Here is a 21,676-nt window from a genome sequence, read left to right on the forward strand (position 1 = left end):
TGAATACCTAGCAGTCTTTAGCTACAAAATAAATAAATATGTTGGAACTCTATCCTAACCTTAATTTAATACGAGTGCGCACTCTAAACTCATAAACGTCTATTAATTTAAATATGTATTTTATGAAATCACCCACTATGGAATCACCCACTTGCACATTAAATTAACATGATGTAATGTGTCCACCTATTCGTTCATAGGACACGTCTTAGCAACCCTCAGGAAGAGAGTCTAGCAAGCTCCGCCCGGCACTCCCATGGAATGTTACACGGTTTGCAATCTAGGTCTTCCCGAGTCTGCCACGTAGCGGAAGTATTCTGGCCGTTCCCACTTAGGATCCGACCTGAATCAGGGTTCCCCTAATGGTCAAATTCCTAGAACGGCAGCTAGCGTCGAACTACTTTACATAGAAATGTCAGGGTCAAAGCAGATTCATGCTGCACTTGGTTCAAGGAGAATGGGAAACGAGAGGGATGCAAATCTCAACCTCTTTGTCCATAAGGCATAGTCTCATTCCGTTCCCCTAAAACAACATAAATTGGAATTCTAGTAACCTGAACTCTAGGTCAGCATTGCCTACTGTTCATTTCCTTCGAGAAAAGTTTCTTGCTGTCCATTTCGCTTGAGAAAAGTTCACGGCCAACTGGGACCACCCATCCATAGGATGGACCCAGGGCCACATCCACCGTACTTTCCTTAGGAATGCTTTAGTTATCTAATTATCTACCACATTTAGTTGGACATGCATAAAATAGCTTCCTTAATTAGCCAATTAGACACTGGCTCCTTCACGTAATCTTTGCACTGACATAGAAAAGCAGTGTCAACCAAGTTCATTTTTAAAAGTTGATCTTATTTATCTTTGGAAAACATCATATAATCCAGCCCGTAGGCTAATCCATAATCAGCCCGAAGACTATCCATAATCTGCCCGAAGGCAATCCAGCAATCCATAGGGATTACTAATCCAAGATTCTACCCATTGACTAGTATGCAGGCCTCAAGATCCAATCTCGAGTCGCGTTGGCCTCTTGTGCAGGTCTCGGAAGGCAAGGGATTTACGACCACAGCTCCCCCTGGCACCCAAGCGTCCTCCTACTATAGCGCCCAACATAGAGACCTCTCGCGATGGGTTTGGTCCACATTCCCGACGTGGCTAACAACCCCCTTGGTTAGGGTCAGGCAGACAGTCGGGGGTAACTGATGCTACCTCTCCCTTTAGGCCTTCAACCTGAAGCATTAGTTATCATTCCATCTTTAGTTCCTTGAGCAAACAATGCAAACACTGCTCCTAAACTGTTACAAGCACAATCAATCTAGTGGTTGTGTATTTGGCCAACTGCTAAGGAGTGAATCCTTCTCTCCGAATGCATCTAGCATTCGATCCGGGATCAATTGCGACTTGGCAAGATCCCCAAGGGTTTGTTTGTTTACCCTTTTGTCCTTGGGTTAGGGTCATACCCTATCAACCCAATTTAACCAACACCTTAGGTTTCTTAAGTTGAGACATTGAATCCTGGCAACCATGTCACTCTAACCTGATTGATCCTTTGCTTACTAGGCAAATACATAACTTCTGTTAACTTGGCAAACCAACCCAAGAAAGGTGATGTAATAGGATGTCTACTCATCCTCTTGCAGATTAGACTTGCTCTAGAACCTGCCAACCTTATACCGAGGAGTGGCAAATTTATCTTGTGGTTAAACCACAAAGCCGTGAGAGGTTACAAATTGTTGCACAAGTGTCGCACCTAACTCATGGGATCATTTCACCCATTGAACGGCATTTCATGGTCAAGGAATTATGTTTAGTCAACCTATTTGGGGTGTCTTCTTACCCAACCCAACCCTAATTGTACTAGGCTGACCTAGGGTTTCCAAACTCAATCGGAGTTTTAGCATTAGGTTGATAGATCCTTAGGGTAGAAACCCTAGGTCCTTGTTTACATGGGCATCCAATTGATCCAAACATTTCATGAATGTGGGTGGGACCTTTGAGTTTGAGAGTTTCGAATTGGCATCCAAGTACGATACTAGGTTGCATTTCTAACGTGCCAAGCCCTAGCTAGTACTTGAGGTCTTTATCATATCGACTATTTATGCCTATATGAATCCCAAACGGTTATAATATTACAAGTGATTTGGCTAAATTGAACTACTTGTCTTGTGACAAGGACTATCCTTTCCTAGAGATGCTCAACTTGTTCTAGAGGTGTAAATAATTGCAATATGGAATTCATTACTTTTAGGCAACTATAAGGATTGCAATAACCCTTCTCTTTCCTTGCTAAAGTCGTGACGATCGACAATTTGGAGAATAACTTACATAGGACCTACTAGGATTTACATCAAGGAACTATGCCTACAACCTTTTTTTCTAAGCATTTGAATTTCTTGCTTTGATAAGCCATGCAACCTTTCCTAAATGCAACTTTTGATGAATGAATTTTTTCGCATGACGAATATGTAACATGTAACCCTTTTCTAAATACAACATTGTTAATGAAGTTCATGTGACATGCAACCTTTAATCCATTCGACAAACATCTTTGCATGAAACGTGCAAGTCTATGGTCCCATTTCCATGCTATGCAACGGACATTAACAATTCTTTCCATGCGAGTCATAGCAAGATACGCTTGTTCTTTCATGGCCAAACAAAGATGCACTTAACAATTTTCATCTTTTTAATGCTAGGCAATATGCGTTTTAGGCTTGTCACTTTGAAATGCACGACAAGGCAACAAGCTACTAAGCTCGTGAAATGGATAGGTAATTTACATTCATAACATTGGAAATGCAAATAACCCAATTGCTTGTCATGCATTAATTTTAGTAAATCGTGCAACACTACAAGGGACTGGGGCAATAGCGACGCCGATTAGCGACGGCGTTTATCGGCGTCGCTATTGGCGTCGCTATATGCGTCGCTATTTGCGTCGCATTTGCGACGCAAATAGCGACGCATATAGCGACGCCGCAGGGAAAAAAAGCGCGGCCGAAACGAGAGCGCCGTTTTCATTTTGTTTTCTTCGCCTTTTGAGAGCGAGAGTGAGGGAGAGAGCCAAGGCTTTGTGAAAGAAGATGAGGAAGAGACTTGTTGCCGCCGCCGCCGCCACCGCCACCGCCACCGTCGTTGTTCGCGAAGGAGAGGAGGAGCCCTCGTTGCAAAGAGAAGCCGCCCACGCTCGCCATATCTCATTGGTGAGTCTCCCTCTCTCTTTCTTTTACTTGTTGAAGGTTTAAATCGTTCTCTTTTGTTTATTTAGGATAGGAAAAGAAAGAGAAGGAGAAGGAGAGGGAGAGAGAGGGAGAGAAAGAGAGGGAGAGGGAGAGAAAGAGAGTGAGAGTGCATTCTCTCTCTCTCTCTCTCCCTTTTGCTTGTTTAATGTTTAAATTACTTTCTTCTTTGCTTGTTTAGGAGAGGAAACGAGAGAGTAAGAGAGAAAGAGAGGGAGAGGGAGAGGGAAAGGGAAAGAAAGAGAAAGAGAAATAGAGGGAGAGGGAGAGGGAGGGGGAGGAAATAGGAGAGGGAGAGAAAGAAAAAGAGAGGGAGAAGGAGGGAGAGTGCATTCTCTCTCTCCCTCCCTCTCCCTTTTGCTTGTTTAATGTTTGAATCACTTTATTTTTTTCTTGTTTAGGAGAGGAAATGAGAGAGAAAGAGAGTGAGAGGGATAGGAAGGGGAAGGAAATGAGAGAGGGATAGAAAGAGAAAGAGAGGGAGAGTGCATTGTATCTCTCCCTCTCCCTTTTGCTTGGAGGATGTTTAAATCACTTTATTTTTTGCTTGTTTAGGAAATGAGAGAGAAAGAGAGATAGAGAGGGAGAGGGAGAAAAAGAGAGGGAGAGGGAGAGGGAGAGGGAGGGGGAGGGGAAGGAAATGAGAGAGGGAGAGAAAGAGGGAGGGGGAGGGAGAGGGAGCGAGGGAGCGAGGGAGAGGGAGAGGGAGAAAGAGGGAGAAAGAGGGAGAGGTAGGAGGAGGGAGGAAATGAGAGAGGGAGAGAAAGAGAACGAGAGGGTGAGGGAGAGGGTGAGAGAAAGAGAGGGAGAGGGTGAGGGAGAGGGAGAGGGAGAGGGAAGGGAATGAAATTTAAGATAATATACGTATCGATAATGGTATGCAATGTGCTTTGCATACGGCCACGTACTTCATCAAAATTAACCCAAAATTATTGTTATAGAAGTGGAGATCCCTTAAATTGAGTATAGGATAATTTCTCTCAGGTCTTATGACTATGAGTAGAATTGATTGAAATAAATTTTATTACTATAGTTGTAAAATTTCATAGATGGCGCGCATTAATTTTAAAATGGATTACTTATACTCAAAGCCGAGATATAACAAAAAATTATCTACCGGGACAAACAAATCGTTGAGCATGATACAAGGCCGAGATATAACATCGGAAAATCTCTCGACTACTATATACAATGCAAGGTTTATGGTCAACTTGCAAGTTGACGTACATCTCCAAAAAGCTATCCATTTAAGCCTCGTTTGCTGTAATGTAGATAAGATGGCAAACGAAGAAGATCCTATTGTTCAAGACCGTGAGTCGTATCTTAATCAGCGTGTCCCATGTCCTTGCTCTCAATGCAAGTTGGCAATTAGACGAAAACGCCGATTGTCTATAGAACACGTACGACGATTTGGCGAGTTTCAACCTGAGATTATTGATCAGGCGATTGCAGATTTTCAGCAAACGGTATTTTCAAGTTAGCATTTTTCATGCATTGTACTCTCAAGCTAATTGAAAACCATACACAATAAGATTGGGTCTTGTTGGCAAATTTTGTGTCCAGGGGGGTGATGTCTCGACCCAAGGGGGAGTGCACCCTTTGCGGCCAATTAGAAGAGTTCGTGGACGTGAGATGGATGGATGGCAGGAGCCAATAGACCACTCGCAAGGCCCATCTATATCGTCAATGCCAGAGGAGACAGACAACCTTCCCGACTTGCCTACAATCTTGGAGCCTGAGATGGAGGCAATGATCGATGCATTGATTCCCATGGATGTTGAGACATCTGACCCGCTTAGAGAGGAAGCATCCATACCATTATATGATGGGTGCCGAGTATCTCGGTTGAAGACATTGCTTGCACTCTTAAGTGTGCAAGCGAAATACGGTTGGAGCGATACGAGTGTGACTGAGTTATTCAGGTACCTTGCATACAGACTTCATTGTTTTTTTTAAAAACAGTATTATTGTAAATATGGATGGATTTTTCAAGGTGTTTTATGATGTTTTCAGGTTATTGAAATATCATATATTGCCACCTGCAAACACCATGCCTGAGTCTCGTGATGATGCACGACATGTTTTACGGAAGCTTGGCATGGACTACAATAACATCCATGCATGTATCAACGACTGCATATTGTTTCGAGATGAATACGAGACTATGGAGACATGTCCAAAGTGTGGTGCTCACAGGTATCGACAGGACTTGCAAGGGCAGACCATCCCTCAAAAAGTCCTCAGACACTTTCCGCTCATCCCCCGCATAAACCACATGTTTCGCACGTCTGCCATGGCAAGCTTGACAACGTGGCATGTGCAGAATAGGTCTACGGATGGAGTGCAACGAATATCAGCAGATTCGCGCGCATGGAGCCACATTGACTCTACCTTCCCAGGCTTTGCGCGAGAGCCAAGGAATCTTCGGCTCGGTCTCGCCATGGATGGTGTGAACCCATTCGGTCTGCGCTCGACTTCTTACAGTGTGTGGCCTATAGTGCTTGTCAACTACAACATTCCTCCATGGCTTTCTACGAAGAAAGGACATCTCATCCTTAGCTTGCTCGTCCCGGGCCGCTACAAAGTAAAAAATATGGACGTGTATCTTCGTCCATTAGTCGATGAGCTTAAGATTTTGTGGGAGGAGGGGGTCACGGTGCAAGATATGAGCAGGCGCGATGGTCGGCGGTCAGCCAACATTCGAGCCATTCTCATGTGGACGATGCATGACTTTCCGGGATTGGGAGAGTGCTCAGGTGAGCAGACCTTTGTTCACGCCGGTAATATCTATATTTTATTTCATTCAATCAAGTATTCACTAGGTCGTGGATCGCCTTGCAGGTCTCGTTACCTCAGGTTATCATGCATGTCCATTGTGTGGGCCACAGTTAGACTCCCGAAGGTCACGAACCATGAAGAAGATGGTATATCAAGGACACGCCACTTTCTTGCCGGAGGATCATGAACTCAGGGAAGGTTTTCTTGGACGACCTCCAGCACGTATGAACGCTGCAAGCTGGTACGAGCTGAAAATGGTAAACCCGGAATCACATCCAAATGGAATGCGACGGTTCTCAGTTTTCTACGAGTTGCCATATTGGACCCACTTACAGGTCAACCACTTGTTGGATCCCATGCATATTTTCAAAAATGTGGGCAGCTTGCTATGGGACCACATCACAGGAAAGAGAGACACTATAGGGTCACGAATGGATTTAAAGGAGGTAGGTAAGATGGAGGCGCTTTGGCCGCAGTCGAGTGCTGAAGGGGGAGTGCAGCTTCCTCGCGCTCCCTGGGTTTTGTCTACCAAAGAAGAGCGCATTGTGAAGCAAGTAATCAAGTCTATCCGCACTCCGACGGGTATGATGCGTTCTCTCAGGTCCGCATTTTCGAAAGATGACCAAATGTCTGGGCTAAAATCCCATGATTGGCATAAGATATGTCAGGTTTGTGAACAGAATGGATTTTAATAAGCGTGGACATTTTGAAATTTGAAAAGTGACCATTATTCTTAATGCTTTCTCATTTGTGGCAGTTTGTCCTACCGATCGCGATCGCGGGATGCCTAACTCCAGAAATTCGCGGGGCCATTTACAAGCTGTCGACTTTGGTGCAATGGATCTCACAGAAAGAGATTAAGACGTCCTCTATTGAATCCGCAAGGCGGGGAGCAGTTGAGACGGTCTGTCTCTTTGAGAAATACCTGCCCACTAGCATGCTCACGATACAAGTTCACCTTCTTGTGCATCTTGTGGACGAAGTGGAGATTGCCGGACCTGTCCATACGCAATGGATGTTCTTCCTGGAGCGCTTCATGAAAACCCTGAAAGGCTTTGTGCGACAACGAGCTCGTCCGAAAGGTAGCATGGCGGAGGGTTGGTTGGTGTCAGAGGCATTAGTGCATATCTCACAATGGCTACCAACGGTGGAACCAGACAATGAAATGCTATGGACGCTCAAGGACGATGACAGGCTGACTGGAGATGTGGTGGTTGGAAATGGGGTAGAAAAAAGAATGGATGCCTCAATGGAAGAGAAAGTGAATCGCTTTTGTATGTTGCACCATGCCTCCATGGAGACGTGGCTCGCCAAGTACCAGATTGCAAGGCAAGATCGAGAGGAAGCGCGAGCTGAATTCCGACGCAGTACGCGTCACCGACCGATTCGATATCCCGAAGGCATGGAGGAGATGCCGCGGTTTATGTCAACACGATGGTTGCATGGAGCCTTGATCGCAGCATCCAGCGAAGGGGCAGAGGTCTCAATGGAGGAGTGGGAGTTCTCGAGGGGATGTAGTCCAAAGGTAATGAGGGGTTTAGAATGTGTCGTATCTGAATTTGTTTGCTACATCTAATTTGAGTGCTTCAATGTGCAGTACAAAATATATAGTGCAGCGTGGTCGCGCGGACGGCATTTTCGGGTGGAGCGTATTGACAAAATGCGCTCCACAATGGACTGTGGTGTCATGGCAAGGTTTGAGCAAGAGAGCCGGCGACGAGCAACGGATCCGAACACGGTTGTGGATGAGATGGAGTATTTTGGGAATTTGCAAAGTATTATTACGGTGGATTACCGTAGCTTCTCCATGATAATATTCGATGTGCAGTGGTTCAAAGTGGTACTTGGAGGAGCTGGCGCAACGGTTCGACGAGGTCCATCTGGATTTCTCGAAATAGATTCCGAAAAAAAATGGATGGATTTGCGTGACACCTTTGTGTTGCCGGCACATTGTGAACAGGTAATCTTCTAGTCATTTGCTTGCTAATTGTAATACGACATGCTTTATGTCACAATGATTTGAAGACGGTTTGTAAGTGTTTGTGAACAGGTAATCTTCTATCCAAATCCCCGACAACCTCGATGGTGGTATGTTATACCTTCAACTCCTAGAGGTGCGAGAGTATACGATCAAAGCGATGTTCCAGGCATAGATGAAGAATATATGCAAATAGAGGGATCGAAATTACAAGGGGTGGAGGCCATCGCAAGCTTGGAGCCCGCATCGGCTAACAATGATGGAAATACAGAAGTCGTAGAATTTTTTGAGAACGAGGCAGACTCGTTCTTTTGTGGTGACATGTCTATCGACCTTCCAGTGTATGCAGAGTTATGTCAGGAGATTAACATGGGACCATAGAATACTTCATTCTTGGATAATTGTATTACTCAATTCGTTGTTTAGATCTTCCATAAAGGTAGATAAGATATGTATTTTAAGATGGATTTTTCAAAAATGATTTATATTAATGCGCTTTGTATAGTTTCAATTGCTTATTCTAACATTATTTTTTATCTCTGCAAGTATCTTTATTTTCAGGATGAGTCGAGGGATGAGCGATGAGGAGTTTCAGGAGATGATGGCACGTATGTCTCCAGATCAGCTCGCGAGATTCAGAGAGATAGCAGATCAGGAGCTGTCTCGTTCTTCGTCAGGGCGCTCTGCTAGATCAGCTTCAGTGCGATCAGATGCTTCAGCTTCGAGTAGACGATCTCGACGCTCGCGACTTGGGCCAGAGGGAGGGACTGCGACTGCAGGAGGATCAGGGGGGTGCTGCTGTGGAGACACGGATGCGGTGTCTCCGTCTCGTCGTTCAGCTAGAGCTCGGTCACCTCCAGGATTTGTCACACCTGTGGGGACGTCCACTCCAGTTACTCCGGCTTTTGCGCAGCCGTCGGCAGATGTCACGCCTTTTGGTGGCACTCCTTTTGGTGGCACCCCCTCTGGTGGCACTCCTTTTGGTGGCACCCCCTCTGGTGGCACTCCTTTTGGTGGCACCCCCTCTGGTGGCACCCCTTTCAGTGGCACTCCGGGAGAGGGTACCCCCGTCGGTACACCGGATGTTCAGGGGTCTCCTGGATATGCCCAGGAGCGTGGACGGAGATGGGAGAGGGCCCATACGAGGCACACTCCTAGGGATTATGGATACCTAGTGGATGGCAGGTCAGGAGCTATCATCATGAATGATGAGGGGAGGAGGGTGATAGCTCGCATGAGGGAGTTGTGCCAACAAGTTTTTCGGCACAACGTCCTGGATCATTGGAGGAACATACCGGAGGGGAGCAAGGAGTACATAGTAGCATCCTTGCATGAGGAGTTCCCGGTGCCAGCCGCAGTGGATAGATTCTCTACGGGCTGGATGATGGATTGCATGCGTGCATACATGTCACATAGACGATCCGACGCACGCAAGGCAATCAAGAGTGGGGCTCCAAAGCCCGAGTGGTTAGATGCAGAGGACTGGCGCCGACTGAGGGAGGAGGCTACAAATTCGCCAGGACATTGGAGTCAGCAGCGGGAGGCGGCGAGGGCACGAATCGAGGCCGGATCGGTACATCATCTTGGGAGTGGCGGCCACAGGACATATTTGGAGGACTTTGTAAGTTTCTCTTTTGTTTTGCTTATTTGTTTTTTTGAGATATTATTTGTACTGACAATCATATTTCTAACAGTTAGCATTTTGTTTTCTTTGCAGCACTCCATTACAAATCGTGATCCGCAAGGCCTTGAGACTCAATATGCAGAGAGGCACGGTCTCAGATCATTGATCGACCGATTGTACAGACGCGGCGGCCCAGTAAGTCTCTCATCTTTCATGTCCGTAGTTACCATGAGATATTTGAATGCATTATTGTATGGTGGATTGATATGTTGTTTCTTTTTCTACAGAATCCGTTTGATGCTCCTTTGCAGAGGGACGAGCTTTCGGGGGACGACGATTTGTAGCTCGCCCTCGGATCCTTAGCGCTCACATACCTTTAGTTTTTAGTCACCCGATCTATGTAGACATTTTCTATGTATTAGTGATATTGTTTTATGATTGTACCAATCGCATTTTATGTGATATCATGTATTTATTTCATCTATCAGTTTTATGATTTCAGTATAGATTCTTTTTGTTTGCAAACGCTTTGTATGCAGCAGTGCAGAAACTATTTTGTATGGCTCTCATACAGCACACAGTGCTATATGTGGCAGGGCAGCTTGCTGCCCTGCCACAAAATTTTTTTTTCCTCTGTTACCGTCGCTATTTGCGTCGCAAATTTACTGCAGGCATCGCTATTGTCGTCGCTATCAGCGTCGCAAATTCTCTGTAACCGTCGCTATATGCGTCGCTATTTGCGTCGCTATATGCGTCGCAAATAGCGACGCAAATTCTCTGCAAATAGCGACACAAATAGCAGGCATCGCTATTGTCGTCGCTATCAGCGTCGCAAATTCTCTGTAACCGTCGCTATATGCGTCGCTATTTGCGTCGCTATATGCGTCGCAAATGCGACGCATATAGCGACGCAAATAGCGACGCATATAGCGACGCAAATAGCGACGATTCCATGGCGTCGTCAATAACGACGCTTTTTGCGACGACGGGGGCAAATTTTGTTGTTTGTATTTTCGTCGCTTTAAACGTCGCTATAAGGTCTATATCTTGTAGTGCAAGTAGGCAAATTTACCCAAATGCATTTTAAATAGGCTAGGTGAATTAGAAACATGCATAAGTGCTTCCTTTCCATGAAAGTTATCGTGCATAGCTCATTTCTTATATGTGGGATTAAAATCATAAAACTTGGGCTTGTGGATCCATGGAGATGTCCACGTGTATGTTCGGGGAAGAACCCCCCATGGGTGCACCTTGCATCTTCTTGGGAGCCATCGTAGAGGTAGTGTGTTTATGGACTTTGCAGATTTCTTCTAGTCTTTATTCATGCTCTCTGAGACTGTCTATAGGTCGATATCTTCTCCCTTGCATAGGAATTGGAGCTTTACAAGCCCAGGTTTTAAAATCAGGGAGGGCACGTAAAAACAGGGCTTAAGGAAGCCCCTTGTGAAAGCTTCCAAGGAAGCCCCTTGTGAAAGATTCTATGCTCCTGAGTTAGAAGCTTACGTGGAAGAGGGAGGGGTAATGGAAGATTAACGACCCGGGGGGGGTAATTATGGCAATATGGTGGCGGGAGGTTGACCAGCAGCAACAGCGCTGCAATCGGTGGCAGGCTGGTGGCATATGAGGGCGGCGTCCTCACGGCAGCGACAGCATCTCCGGGCAGCATGGTGGCCTATTGCTTCTTCTCCTTGATTGTGCAGCACCCCAACCTCCTTTCTTTCTTTCCCTCGCTTTTCTAAGGGGTGTTTTTATAGTGCTAAGTGGGGGGGAGAGACTCCACACACGTGGAGCCCTCATGCTTCTCCCTTCTCCCTTATCCCCATGCACTCCACCTCTACAAGCTCCCCACACACCTCACTTGCTCTTCTCCTACTCCCTCTCCTCCAGTCATGCATTGGCTGGGGAAAGGGATAATTAGAAAAAAAAATTGCCTAAAATTTATCCAATTGCCCCTTCAAAACGGTGTTCTCCCGTGGCTTTGCAGTTTTAAACCCCAGCCTCAATTGCACAATGTGGAGGGCTCGTTTTTGCGTGTGCAGGGTATGGATTAAGCTGCCAATAATTACGATGTGGGAGATAGCCTTGCACATGTTTTTGCACGGGTGTGTGGTGATCAAAGCTCCTGAATATTTTGAGGGGAAATATTACATTCTCTCCCCCTTGGAGGAATCGAGATGTCCTCATCTCAAGAAGAACTGGGGATATTGTTGGTTGAGAGTACTTTCATCCGTCCAAGTGGCATCGTCCTCAGGATAATCTTTCCACTGGACGAGACATTCTCTCAAGGTTCTGGATCTCAATTGCCTCTCCCTAACATCAAAGATCTTGTCAGGCTGTAGCTCAAGGACTCCTTGGTGAGGCATTATAACTTATTGATAATCAAGTACATGGCTAAGATTAGGTACATACTTCTTCACTAGACTGATGTGGAATACATTATGAACCTTTAGGTTCTCAGGGAGTTGCAGTCTATAAGCATTGGGTCCTATGCACTTGAGAATCTTATAGGGCCCACAATACCTCGGGCTTAGCTTCTTGCATTCACCTAAGGATAGGGAACTCTTCTTTGGGCGTACGCGAATGAAGACCATGTCTCCTTCAGCGAAGGTTCTATCTTGATGTTTCAAATCCACGTATGCCTTTTGTCTATCTTTGGCAGCTTGGATGTCCTGTCTTATTGACTTCATTTGGTCATCCATATCTTCCAGCATCTGCCTTGAAGCTTCAACTCTTAGGGTTGGATCCGAGAAGTTTAAAGGACTTCGACACTCATGCCTATACAATGCTTGAAAATGGGTCATCTGAATGCTTTGTTGATAAGAAGCATTGTAGGCAAACTCAACCATTGGCAAGTATTGAATCCACCTTTTTAGTTCACGGTAGCAGTGTGCCCTTAGCATATCCTCAATGACTTGGTTGAATCGCTCCGTTTGGCCATCAGTTTGAGGATGGTAAGATGTACTAAAACAGAGTTAAGTCCCAATGCCTTCAAAGATAGCTCTCCAGAAGTGTGATGTGAAGAGAGAATCACGATCAATAATGATTCTTCTGGGAAACCCATGTAGCTTGAATATCTCCTTGATAAATAACCTTGCAATATCTGAGGCTTTATAGTGATTCCTTCCGCTGACAAGATGAATCCTAGATATTCAATCTGGCATTTGAAGAATGCACACTTCTTCATCTTGGCATAAAGCTTGTGTGCCCTCATTGTCTCAAGGACAATCCAAAGTTGGGGTTTATGGTCTTCTTCCTGTTTGGAGTAGACTAAGGTATCGTTGAAGAAGACAAGTACAAAGTCATCAAGATATGGCCTAAGATATACTACATTAACCTGTTGAAGGTGGCAAGTGCATTTGTCAGCCCGAATGACATGGCTAGGTACTCAAAGTGTCCATATCTTGTGTTCAATGCAGTCTTTGGGATATCTTCTTCCTTGATCCTTATTTGATAGTATCCAGGCCTGAGATCAATCTTGGAGAAGATCTTTGCACCTTGAAAACATTCAAGAAGTTCATCTATTCTTGGAATAGGGTACTTGTTCTTAATGGTTGATTGATTCAACGCTCTGTAATCAATACACAACCGAAGCGTTCCATCTTTCTTCTTCTGGAACAGCACTGGAGCTCCCCATGGTGAACTGATAGGATGGATGTAGCCTTGATCTAACAATTTCTTGAGTTGATCCTTCACCTCAATTGCTTCCGGGATGGACAATCTATATGGCCTCTTTGCAATTGGCGCAGCTCCTGGCACTAGCTTAATTTCATGGTAAACTTCCCTTTGAGGCAGAAGTTCTCTTAGCTCTTCATGGAATACGTCTCCGTACTCCTTTAGCCATGAAGGTTCTTCACTAGATTCCTTATTTTGATCTAGCTTATTAAGCTTAATCAAATAGACAGATAGTCCCTTTCTAACTCGTTTTATTATCTGAGATACTTTGGCCAATTGAATTTTTGGCTTTCTAGCCTCTCCTTGAGTTGTGACCAATTTCCCTTTAGAGTTTCGAAAGGAAACTTGACCCTTTCCACAAGGAATGTGAGCATCATTAGGTTTAAGCCAATCCATTCTGAGCAAACACTCATGGATACCTAGGTTCATGACCGTGAATCTCATTGAAGTCGCCTTTCCTCCCAAAAGGAGTTCCACATTACATTACATGTCCACTTCAGCTTTTAGCCAAGTGACCAAATCACTTTACTTCTTTATCAATATCACAGTCAAGACAGTCATTGATAAAAAGAAGTCTTATTTCATTCAAATGGGCATAGCCCTTTTGGATACAATATTTCCGGGGAAGATGGAACAAGCAAATACATGAATTCGAGGAGAATAAGATGTTCTTGCATTCAGCTATTGGAACTGAGTAATAGTATGGATTAGGGTCATGGATTTTCAGAAATCAATAGGTTATTGGAAGATTAGGGTATCTTTTCCATTGATATCCGTTCTTCTCATGACGTCCCAACACCTTGATCCTGTCGGCAGGGATTACTCGAGCCACTTGCTTGTAGACATACTTGTTTTGCTTAACCCTTCGATCTCCGACATGTAGGGTTGCATTTTTGTGCATCTCAACAAAGACGAACAGCTTCATGATCTTTAAGTCCACCATCCACTTGATCCTCTTCAAGTTGGTTTGAAGGTATGCAAGTCGATGGGCAGCTATGTAATAGATCCTTAAAGCACCCATCCATCTCCGTTCCATGTACAAGGGTAATGGATTGTAGATGTGGTCTAGGATATTCATCATATCGATCCTCTATCGATAGTCTGGGGCACGCATCGCGGTCATAAACATGACTTGGAACACCAAGAATCTGTTCCATGCTTCATGACTTTGCAAGTCAGCATTGATAAGTAAGTAAGGAGATGATCTTATCAGCAACATTCGCTCTACTTTTCCTTATCTTGAAAAACATTAGTTCCTCGTTGGTTTGCTCTGATACCAACTGTAACATGTCCACATGCTCATTCGTCGCAGGACACGTCTTAGCATCCCGTTGGGAAGAGAGTCTAGAAAGCTCCGCCCAGCACTCCTATGGAATGTTATGGGGTTTGCGATCTAGGTCTTTCCGAGTCTGGCACGTAGCAGAAGTATTCCGGTCGTTCCCACTTAGGATCAACCTGAATTAGGGTTTCCCTAATGGTCAAATTCCTAGAATGGTAGCTTAGCATTGGTGAACTAATTTACGCAAAAATGTGAGGGTCGAAGTGAATTCATGCTGCACTTGGTTGAAGGAGAATGGGAAATGAGAGGGATGCAAAGCTCAACCTCTCTGCCCATAAGGCATAGTCCCATTCCATTCCCCTAAAACAGCACAAATCGGGATTCTAGTAACCTAAACTCTAGGTCAGCATTGCCTACTGTTCATTTCCTTCGAGAAAAGTTTCTTGCTCTCCATTTCACTTAAGAAAAGTTCCCGGCCAACTGGGACCACCCATCCGTAGGATAGACCTAGGGTCACATCCACCGCACTTTCCTCAGGGTTGCTTTAGTTATCTAATTGCCTATCACATTTACTTGGACACGCATAAAACAACTTCCTTAATTAGCCAATTAGACACATGTTCCTTCATGCAATCTTAGCACTGACATAGAAAAGCAGTGTCAACCAAGTTCCTTTTCAAAATTTGATCTTATTTATCTTTGGAAAACATCATATAATCCAGTGCGTAGGCTAATGCATAATCCGGTGGAAGGCTATCCATAATCCACCCGAAAGCAATCCAGCAATCCACAAGGATTACTAATCCAAGATTCTGCCCATAGACTAGTATGCGGGCCTTGAGATCCAATCTCGAGTCGTGTTGGCCTCTTGTGTAGGTCTTCGAAGGCAAGGGATTTATGGTCATAGACTAGTATGCGGGCCTTGAGAGTCGTGTTGGCCTCTTGTGCAGGTGCCGAAAGGCAAGGGATTTATGGCCAGAGCCCTCTCAGACCCAAGCGTCCTCCTTCTCCAAGTAGCGCCCAACGGAGAGACCTCTCGCGACGGGTTCGGTCTACATTCCCGGCGCGGCTAACAATGCCCTTGGTTAAGATCAGGTAGATAGTCGCGAGTAATTAATGCTATCTCTCCCTTCACGCCTTCAACCTGAAGCATTAGTTATCATTCCATCTTTAGTTCCTTGATCAAACAATGCAAATAGTGCTCCTAAACTGTTACAAGCACAATCAATCTAGTGGTCATTTATTTGGCCAACTGCTAAGAAGTGAATTCTTCTCTCCGAATGCATCTAGCATTCGATCCGGGATCAATTGCGACTTGGCAAGATCCCCAAGGGTTTTTTGGTTTACCCTTTTGTCCTTGGGTTAGGGTCATGCCTTGTCAACCCAATTTAACCAATACCTTAGGTTTCTTAAGTTGAGACATTGAATCTTGGCGACCGCATCGCTCGAATCTGATTGATCCTTTGCTTACTAGGCAAATACATAACTTCCTCTAACTTGGCAAACTAGCCCAACAAAAGTGATGTAATAAGATGTCTACTCATCTACTTGCAAGTTAGACTTGTGCTAGAACTTGCCAACCTTATTCCGAGGAGTGGAAAATTTATCTTGTGGTTAAACCACAAAGTCGTGCGACGTTACAACTTGTTGCACAAGTGTTGCACCTAACTCATGGGATCATTTCACCCATTGAACGGCGTTTCCTGGTCAAGGAATTGTGTTTAGTCAAGATGTAGGATTTGGGATGTCTTCTTACCCAACCCAACCCTAATTGTACTAGGCCAATCCTAGGGTTTGGGTGGGACCTTTGGGTTTTAGGGTTTTGACTTGGCGTTTGAGTATGATACTAGGCTGCATTTCTAACGTGCCAAGCCCTATCTAGTACTTGAGGTGTTTATCATATCGACTAGTTATGCCTATACGAATCCCTAACGGTTATAATATTACAAGTGATTTAGCTAAATTGATCTACTTGTCTTGCGGCAAGGATGATCCTTTCCTAGAGATGCTCAACTTGTTCTAGAGGTGTAAATAATTGCAACATGTGATTCATTACTTTTAGGCAACTATAAGGATTGCAACAACCCTTCTCTTTCCTTGCTAAAGTCATGACGAACGACAATTTGGAGAATAACTTACATAGGACCTACTAGGATTTACATCAAGGAACTATGCCTACAACCTTTTTTTCTAAGCATTTGAATTTCATGCTTTGATAAGCCATGCAACCTTTCCTAAATGCAACTTTTGATGAATGAATTTTTTCGCATGACGAATATGTAACATGCAACCCTTTTCTAAATACAACATTGTTAATGAAGTTCATGTGACATGCAACCTTTAATCCGTTTGACAAACATCTTTGCATGCAAGGTGCAAGTCTATGGTCCCATTTCCATGCTATGCAACAGACAGTAACAATACTTTCCATGCAAGTCATAGCAAGATACGCTTGTTTTTTCATGGCCAAACAAAGATGCACTTAACAATTGTCATCTTTTTAATGCTAGGGAATATGCATTTTAGGCTTGTCACTTTGAAATGCACGGCAAGGCAACAAGCTACTAAGCTTGTAAAATGGATAGGTAATTTACATTCATAACATTGGAAATGCAAATAACCCAATTGCTTGTCATGCATTAATTTTAGTAAATCGTTCGAGTAGGCAATTTTTCCCAAATGCATTTTAACTAGGCTAGGTGAATTAGAAACATGCATAAGTGCTTCCTTTCCATGAAATTTATCGTGCATAGCTCATTTCTTATACGTGGGATTAAAATCGTAAAACTTGGGCTTGTGGATCCGTGGGGATGTCCACGTGTATGTTCGGGGAAGAACCTCGTGCGGGTGCGCCTTGCATATTCTTGGGAGCCATTGTAGGCGTAGTGTGTTTATGGACTCCGCGGATTCCTTCTAGTATTTATTCACACTCTCCGAGATTGCCTATAGGTCGATACCTTCTCCCTTGCATAGGAATTGGAGCTTTACGAGCCCGGGTTTTAAAATCGGGGAGGGCACGCAAAAACAGGGCTTAAGGAAGCCCCTTGTGAAAGCTTCCAAGGAAGCTTCTATGCTCCTGAGTTAGAATCTTACATGGAAGAGGGAGGGGTAATGGAAGATTAAAGATGGGAGGGAGGAAGGGTAATTATGGCGATATGGCGGCGGGAGGTTGACCAGTGGCAGCAGCGCTGCAATTGATGGCAGCTGGCGGCGTACGAGGGCGGCGTCATCACGACCGTGGTGTCTCCAGGCAACACAGTGGCCTATTGCTATCGTGCAGCACCCCAGCCTCCTTTCTTGCTTTCCCTCCCTTTGCTAAGGGGTGTTTTTATATTGCTAAGGTGGGGGGGGGGGGGGGGGGAAGAGACTCCACACATGTGGAGCCCTCATGCTTCTCCCTTCTCCCCATGCACTCCACCTCTACAAGCTCTCCACACACCTCACTTGCTCTTCTCCTACTCCCTCTCCTCCAGCCATGCACCGGTTGGGGGAAGGGATAACTAGAAAAAAGAACTTCCTAAAATTTATCCAATTGCCCCTTCAGAAAGGGTGTTCTCCTGCGGCTTTGCGGTCTTAAACCCCGGCCTCAATTGCACAATGCGGAGGGCTCATTTTTTCGCGTGCGGGGTACGGATTTAGCTTCCAATAATTATGATGTGGGAGATAACCTTGCACAGGTTTTTGCGCGGGCGTGCGGTGATCAAAGCTCCTTAATATTTTGAGCGAAAATATTACATTCGCTCCCCCTTTGGAGGAATTGAGATGTCCTCATCTCGAGAAGAACTAGGGATATTGTTGGTTGAGAGTACTTTCATGCATCCAAGTGGCATCATCCTCGGGATAATCTTTCCACTGGATGAGACATTCTCTCAAGGTTCTAGATCTCAATTGCCTCTCCCTAAAATCTAAGATCTTGTTAGGCCGTAGCTCAAGGACTCCTTGGCTAGGCATTACAACTTATTGATCATCAAGTATATGGCTAGGATTAGGTACATACTTCTTCACTAGACTGATGTGGAATACATTATGAACCTTTAGGTTCTCAGGGATTTGCAGTCTATAAGCATTGGGTCCTAGGCACTTGAGAATCTTGTAGGGCCCACAATACGTCGGACTTAGCGTCTTGCATTCACCTAAGGATAGGAAACTCTTCTTTGGGTGTACACGAATGAAGACAATGTCTCCTTCAGCGAAGGTTCTATCTTGACGTTTCAAATCCACTTATGCCTTCTGTCTAATCCTTGGTGGCTTGGATGTCCTATCTTATTGACTTCATTTGGTCATCCATATCTTCCAGCATCTGCCTTGAAGCTTCAACTCTTACGGTTGGATCCGAGAAGGTTAAAGGACTTCGACAGTCATGCCCATACAATGCTTGAAAAGGGGTCATCTGAATGCTTTGTTGATAAAAAGCATTGTAGGCAAACTCAACCATTGGCAAGTATTGAATAAACCTTTTTGGTTCACGGCAGCAGTATGCCCTTAGCATATCCTCAATGACTTGGTTGACTCACTCCGTTTGGCCATCAGTTTGGTGCTGATACCAAACTTTGCTTTAGACTATCAAAGCTAGATTGTTCAGTAGGTGACCATACAATTGATGTTTGCTTGTTTAGTAGGTCACCATACAGTTGATGTTTGCTTCTTTTTAGGTCCATCAGAGGCGCTGTAGTCAAAGCATAGTTTTTGATAAATATCATGTACCATCCTGTCAATCCAAGAAAATTGCGTATTTCTTTGATAGTTTTTGCTATTCGCCATTCCACAACATCTGTGACTTTGGCCGGATCCATTGAGATTCCTTCCGTTGACACGATAAATCCTAGATATTCAATCTAACGTTAGAAGAATGCACACTTCTTTATCTTGGCATAAAGCTTGTGTACCCTCATTGTCTCAAGGACAATTTGAAGTTGGGGTTCATGGTCTTCCTCCTATTTGGAGTATACTAAGGTATCATCGAAGAAGACGAGTACAAAGTCGTCAAGATATGGCCTAAAGATATCCTGCATTAACCTGTTGAAGGTGGCAGGTGCATTTGTCAGCCCGAACGACATGACTAGGAACTCAAAGTGTCCATATCTTATGTTCAATGCCGTCTTTGGGATATCTTCTTCCTTAATCCTTATCTGATAGTATCCACGCCTGAGATCAATCTTGGAGAAGATCTTTGCACCTTGAAGATGTTCAAGAAGTTCATATATTCTTGGAATAGGGTACTTGTTCTTAATGGTTGATTGATTCAACCCTCTGTAATCAATACACAGCCGAAGCGTTCCATCTTTCTTCTTCTAGAACAGCATTGGAGCTCCCCATGGTGAACTGCTAGGATGTATGTAGCCCTGATCTAACAGCTGCTTGAGTTTCTCCTTTAGCTCAATTGCTTTTGGGATGGACAATCATTATGGCTTCTTTGCAATTGGTGCAGCTCCTGGAACTAGCTTAATTTCATGGCAAACTTTCCTTTGAGACGGAAGTTCTGTCAACTCTTCAAGGAATATGTCTACGTACTCCTTTAGCCATAAAGGTTCTTCATTAGACTCCTAATTCTAATCTATCTTATTAAGCTTAATCAAATAGACAGATAGTCCCTTTCTAACTCCCTTGATTATCCGAGATGCTTTGGCCAATTGAATTATTGTCCTTACAACCTCTCCTTGAGTTGTGATCAATTCCCCTTCAGAGTTTTGAAAAGAAACTTGACCCTTTCCACAACGAATGTGAGCATCATTAGGTTTAAGCCAATCCATTCCGAGTAAACACTCATGGATACCTAGGTTCATGACCCTGAATCTCACTAAAGTTGACTTTCCTCCCAAAAAGAATTCCACATTACATTACATGTCCACTTCAGCTTTTAGCCAAGTGACCAAATCACTTTACTTCTTTATCAATATTCACAGTCAAGATAGTCATTGATAAAAAGAAGTCTTATTTCATTCAAATGGGCATAGCCCTTTTGGATAAAATATTTTCAGGGAAGATGGAACAAGAAGATACATTAATTCTAGGAGAATAAGATGTTCTTGCATTCAGCTATTGGAACTGAGTAATAGTATGGATTGGGGTCATGGATTCTCAAGAATCAATAGGTCATTGGAAGATTAGGGTATCTTTTCCTTTGATATCCATTCTTCTCATGATGTCCCAACACCTTGATCTCGTCGGCAGGGATTACTCGAGTCGCTTCCTTGTAGACATACTTGTTCTGCTTAACCCTTTGACCTCCGACATGTAGGGTTGCATTTGCATGCGCCTCAACAAAGATGAACAGCTTCATGATCTTTAAGTCCTCCATCCACTTGATCCTCTTCAAGTTGGTTCGAAGGTACGCAAGTTAGTGGGAAGCTATGTAATAGATCCCTGAAACACCCATCCATCTCTGTTCCATGTACAAGGGTAATGGATTGTAGATGTGGTCTAGGATATTCATCATATTGATCCTCTGTCGATAGTTGGAGGCATGCATCGCGGTCATAAACATGACCTGGAACACCAAGAATCTGTTCCATGCTTCATGACTTTGCAAGTCAACATTGATAAGTAAGTAAGGAGACGATCTTATCAGCAACATTCGCTCTACTTTTCCTTATCTTGAAAAACATTAGTTCCTCGTTGGTTCGCTCTGATACCAACTGTAACGTGTCGACCTGTTCGTTCGCAGGACACGTCTTAGCAGCTCGTTGGGAAGAGAGTCTAGAAAGCTCTGCCTGGCAGTCCCATGGAATGTTACGGGGTTCGCAATCTAGGTCTTCCCGAGTCTGGCACGTAGCGGAAGTATTCTGGTTGTTCCCACTTAGGATCGACCTGAATCAGGGTCTCCCTAATGATCAAATTCCTAGAATGGCAGCTAGCATCGAGCCCCAGGCGAACTACTTTACGCAGAAACATCAGGGGTCGAAGCAAATTCATGCTGCACTTGGTTCAAGGAGAATGGGAAACGAGAGGGATGCAAAGCTCAACCTCTCTGCCCATAAGGCATAGTCCCATTCCGTTCCCCTAAAATAGCACAAATCAGGATTCTAGTAACCTAAACTCTAGGTCAGCTTTGCCTGCTGTTCATTTCCTTCGAGAAAAGTTTCTTGTTGTCCATTTCACTTGAGAA

Source organism: Lygodium microphyllum, chromosome 7 (assembly GCF_053477565.2).
Source record: "Lygodium microphyllum isolate KBCC chromosome 7, Lygodium_microphyllum_v1.1.10, whole genome shotgun sequence".
NCBI lineage: Eukaryota > Viridiplantae > Streptophyta > Polypodiopsida > Schizaeales > Lygodiaceae > Lygodium > Lygodium microphyllum.